The following is a 6,005-nucleotide window of genomic DNA, read 5'->3' as shown; positions in this document are numbered from 1 at the left end:
TTTGCTTTAGAGCAAGATAGATTATGGCAAAGGGTGATTGCTTCTAAGCATGGGTTGGGTAGGGGGGATTGGGTTACTTGGAATGGGACTAGTTCCCATGGATGTGAGCTGTGAAAAGGAATTTGGCTAGGAAGGGTGGAGTTTTGGAGGTGGGTAGGATTTCGGGTGGGGGATGGAGTGAAGGTGAGGTTTTGGAAGGATGGATGGTGTGAGGAGGTTCTTTGGAGATCCGTTTCCCTTTGATCTTCGCCATTGTGGTTGATCAGGAGGCTACGGTGGCATCTTATTTGGGAGGTAGGGGTGCGGTGGTTTGGGATATTCAGTTGCGATGGCAAGTGCAAGATTGGGAGGTGGCTCAATTGGTGGAGTTGTGGGGTTCCTTGTATGGCTTGGGTCTTATTGGGGTGAGGTCCAATGTTATGGTGTGGAATGGGGTGGGGGCCAGGGGACAATTCATAGTTTCTTTATTCTATTGGGGTTTAGTATGGGAGTGTGGTAGGGTGTTGCATTGGAAGAGTATTTGGATGCTTGGTGTCCCGTCTAAGGTGGTTTTCTTTAATGTGGACAATTGCTTTGAAGTGGAATCTCACATTGGATAATTTGATGAGGCGTGGGCATGTGTATGTGAATCGGTGCTGTATGTGTTGTGTTGATGCGGAATTGGTGGATCAGTTGTTCCTGCATTGTCTAGTGGCCTCGCTGCTGTGGGGTTTTATTTACTCACTCTTTGGGGTTGTTTGGTTTCAATCAAAAGGGGTGTTGGATATGCTTCGGGCTTGGCGGGGTGCTCAGATTGGACGTCGAAGTCGACGGATGTTGGCACCGTTTTGCTTGATGTGGCTTGTATGGTTGGAGCGAAATAGATGAACTTTTCAAGAGGTTTATCATGGTGTCCATTGGTTAGAGAATTGGCTTCTTGTAGTTATGTATAGTTGGTTGGAGAGAACAATTGACCCAGATTTGTTTGTTTTTTTAGATTTTCTAGATGATATAATTGGGTAGTGCTTGGTTCGGGCTTCCCTAATTGGGAATACCATTTGTATTGGTTGCATCTTCTTGATGCCATTTTTTTTTAAAATAATAAATTGCTTTATTTATCAAAAAAAATAAAAATAAATAATATGTGGTGCCTACATAACTCACATTGTTTTTTCAATGTTTCTTAGGTTTATTTTGAAGTTTATCCCATAACAAAACTTAATTGATCGTCCCACATCTAAAATTTGACATTGGCTCTCAATTTAAGTATGGATTGGTGGTCACTACATTGAAAAGTTTGCCAAATTGTGGCCATTGATGGAAGAGCTTATGATGTTAGCTTCAGTGGCATGGCTGTAGTTTCTTACGAGTGGGAAGGTGATGCAATGCAGGAGGCACATTTGATACATGACATCTTTCCGTATGATTGTATAAACAAGACTATTACAGTTGTTAATTTTTTGTCATGCTATAGTTGGTCACAGTGACCCATGGAATTCTTGATGTAGGGCTATTGGGTTGGTCTGTTGCAGAGTTGGTACGATTCAAGCCCCAAACGGCTTATAACATTGTGCCATCTTATACATTTTTAAAATTGATAGGTAGAGCAACAGATACAAAGTCTGCAATTTGAGCTTCATTGTTTTACATGGAATTAGAGATATGAAGAAATTTACGAGTCTTCAGCTGATTTTTATTGTGCTATTATTATATCTACCAAAGAATCACATTCACTATCTTCTTCAAATATCCAAGATGTGTATGGGGTGCAATTTGTTCGCCAATCTTCTGACTGCTATACTTGTTTAATTCTTTGCATATATGTTTTCTCTTGCAGTGATCTTATCACCATCGAAAATGAAGTGATGACAATAGACACACTTGATGGTATACAGCTTTCTTCTGGATATCAACCTGTTTGGTCGGGAGTCCCTGGTCAAGTATCAATGGCTGACATTGTTAAGATGGGTAGGCCACATAGCAAGGGTTCTAGCACAACAAACCCATCTCAGTATGCTAACAACCACCTCCATGCTGAGGCACTGCGATCCAATGCATCACATAACAATTTGCATTCTTCTGAGGTTTATTTATCTGTGTTGGAGATAAACCCTGAACCAGGAGTTGGTACCCTTTCTCCCAATGATGAGGGGCCCTTAATTGAGCAGCTACCAGCTGCAGGCGCGCCTCCTGTCTTAGAGCCACCCGTGACTTCTGAGCTTTATGTAGATGCATCTCACTTGTCCTCGGATAAAATTCAGCATTCTCAGTTTCAGAAAGATGATGTCCGGGCAGTAGAAGATATTGCTATTGAAAATATTAATGCAAACCAAACTGGATCAGCTTCTGTTTCCATCATGAAGATAGAGGAGGACAATTCTGGAGGTGCTTCCCTTTTTAATGATGACATATGTAAAAACATGGGTTCCTACCAGCCTCATACAAATTCTTTCGAACTTCGAGAAGGTAACATGCTCTAATTTTAAATTTCTGGCCTGTAATTTGTTCTTGAGATGTCTTTATAAGCTAGGCTCTTGCATGCAGAATGTTGGTGTGTAGAAAAACTGTGGGCATGTTTGGTTTGTCTCTCAAAACATGTTTTTGGAGAAAAAAATTCCAAAAATATGTTTGGTTGAAAATTAAAAAAAAAAAAAATTCCAAAATCATTTTCCTCTCTACTACACATCAATTAATCACTTTTTCTCTTACACCCATCTATTCAACTACCGCAAAATATTAAATCATCCAAAACTCCAAAACTATTTTCAAATATACAACCAAACAAATTTTCAAATTTTCTAAACTCTCTCCAGAAAATTATTTTTGAAATAATATCTCAAAACACAAACCAAACAAGGCCTGTAATTTCTTATTTACATGGGACTTAAATGTAAAGCTTGTAGTAAAACGTTGCATTTAGGGATGTGCCCAAACCTATTCAGTGGTGGTTTGGTGGTAATAATATCAGCTGAACTGCCCTTAGCGCTTTGAGATTTTTTTTCACCCACTGCTGAACTGCCCAAGATCAAAACTGGTGGTATAATTTTGGCGGTTTCTACTCGATGGGTTGTGCATGTTGCTCTCTATATTTGTGAGGCCGAGCTAAATATTCAAATAGTAGTCTATAAATGACATAAAAGATGGAATTCCCCATTTTCTCAAAATCATCACAAGCAACCCTTATTTGAGACCAAAAAATGCCATCAATTAGGGCAAATTCAGTTCACCCCCTATTCACCCAAAAAAAAAATTCAGTTCACCCCCTTGTGGTTTTAGCCCCTAAAGCACTTTACCCTCTTGTATTTTAAAAATAGCTAATTCCCTCTGGACTAAAGTGGTACTGTTACCTTTTCCATCAGAATTAATGGAATGTGTATCTCACCTGCCAATTTTGAAATTTGGGAAAGAAAAAAGTGTAGTCAAAGTCAAATTCTATTGTAAAAAGATATATTTAACCTTGTTTTTGTCTTCTACATTTCTAACCCAAACGCACCCACCCACATCCTCTCACCACCTCCCCTCCCATTTTCACCAATTCCTTGCCACAGCTTGCCAGCTTCTCAAGCTCCCCCGACTACCTTCTGCTTCCCCCTCCCACATCTCCCATTGCCCCTAACCTGTTGTGTTTCTTAATGTCAAATCTTCAATTTCAAAATCATACACATAGGTAACAACTACTGTTCTTTTGTAGGGCAACATGCCTACGAGAATTTATTTTGATTTGGAATGTTCCCATCCAACTCATTCAATTGGAATTGTGCTAAGTTCATGGAGCCAATTATAGTAAAAATACAACATCAATTGAAGGAAACATTTTGTTCTTGTACATATATGCATGTATATATATATAGAGAGATCACAAGTTGGTTAAATACATTAGCTTCACGGTGCAAATGCTTGCAGAGGCCATAAAAATTGTAAATTGCAAGACCCAGCCACAATTAAGATAGATAAGATCAAGGACTGCTAGCAAAACTTAGTTTCCTTCTGGAGGTTAGATTCAAGAAGCTCTTTGGGAATGTTTGTGTATATGTATAAATAAGGATAATTAAGGTTGTTTAGATTAAATATTTAGGAATTTATATATGTATTAGTGTGGATTTATATATGTATACAGTGTGATTTTGAACAAAAAATTTGGGATTTAAAGTTAATTTATAATTTAATTGAATTGATGTAATTAAGTTTGTTAAAAAGTTATGGAATTCAAGAATCTTAATTGATTTTTATTTTATGTTTTTAAAATTTTGTTTTGCTTCACTAGTTATAGCCATGGTGGCAAATTTTTTTTTTCTTCTTTAGCTTAGGCAACTAGAAGTGGAGGAAGACATAGAGGGTATAACTGCCTTTTTATCATTTACATTAATAGAGTTAAGGTTGCGTTTTATTCCAAAACCACATGTGAGGTAAATAGCTATTTTTAAAGAGTGATAAAATACAAACAGAAATTTTTACAAAAAATCTATGCAGAATACATGGCAAATTTGTGTCCATTCATTTCAAATCAAGAAGCCCATTAAAGTGATTTACAAGTTCCAAAATGCCATTGCCATAGCATTCTTGTGCGACTTTTTGTATGAATTTTTTGTTTGCAAATCACTTTCCATTTTTAAAAGACAAGGGGGTGAAGTGCTTTAGGTCTAAACCACAAGAAGGTAAAATAGATTTTGCCCTAAAATAATATATGTATCCTACAATTTGGTGGTATGCACTTGATAATCAAGACAATCTCCAAAGCAACATCAAGAGCACTTACTTACCCAAAAAAAAAAAAACTTAAAGAGCCCATACCTATGCAACATCAAATGCAATAACACAAATCGATGATTGAAGGCCTTCATCACACTTTTTCAGTCCTAGAGCTACCAATTGTTTGGGAAGAGATGGGGTTAGGTGATTGTGAGGTGACAGAAGAGGGAATGTGGATGACAGGGGTTAGGTGGTTGTGAGGTGATGGAAGAGGGAAGTTGGACAACAAGGGTTCGGTTCGGTAGTAGTGAACTTCTGGGTTGAGGGGTTTCAATTGGAGGGGTAATGGTCAGTGTTGACCAGAGAGAGATTTGGGTAGTGGCGGCACTGTGGTCTTGGGTTGTTGGTAGGGATGAGTAGGTGATCGTTGAGGAGGGGGGGCTCGGGGTTGGCTGGAGGGGACTTTGGCATATGGGGGATGATGACTGAGGGTTAGGGTGATGGAGTAGACGCAAATGAGATGGGGTGATAGTATTAGTGAATTAGGGTTGTGTATGGGTAGGCCTAATGCTCTATTTTATTGCTATTATAAGAGAGGTGGGTCAGTTTTATTTTGAACAAGTTGGAACATTTTAAGCTGCACACATCAATCGACGCACACATCTTTATTGCCTAACCACCCAACCTGCTCCGCCAACCATCTCAAACCGCGTAGTTTGGCTTGCATTGGGGCAGTTTGGCATGGGCCGGCAGATTTTTCGCACTCCTAGTAGTATTTGCAAACTCAAAAGTTTTTAATATGGTTTTAGGACTAAGTGAAGATGGTTGTAAGCTAGGTTCTGAAAAGCAGTTGTGGTCGCGGTAACGGTAACGGTGGCGGTGGCGCGGTTGCGGGGTGTAAAGGCTATAGTGTAACGATTGCGGTAACCGGAATCGTGAATTTTTTTATTTTTCACACAATTTGAAAAAAATTTACCGATACACATATTTTTTTTCCATAATCATATTTATTGGTTTAAAAATAAATATTGATCAATTTTTGTAAATTTTTAAGTATGATCCAATATATTTCATATTTTTAAATCACTATAAACTAAGTTTTTTACATTTTATTTTAATAATTAATGACTTTATATTATATAAAAAATCAATCACTAACTATTATATATAAGATAAACAATGACAAAAGTAAGAGAATAAATAAGAACCAATATATATATATATATGCATATTTTAACCAAGTCAAATAGATAATGACCACACTTATTATTATTATTATTATTTTCAAACAATATATAAATAGACACACAAAAACCAAATGGTTGAGTGATAGCAGC

The sequence above is a fragment of the Camellia sinensis genome, chromosome 9 (assembly GCF_055761805.1).
Source record: "Camellia sinensis isolate YWXY chromosome 9, ASM5576180v1, whole genome shotgun sequence".
Lineage (NCBI taxonomy): Eukaryota > Viridiplantae > Streptophyta > Magnoliopsida > Ericales > Theaceae > Camellia > Camellia sinensis.
This window is presented reverse-complemented; position numbering follows the sequence as displayed.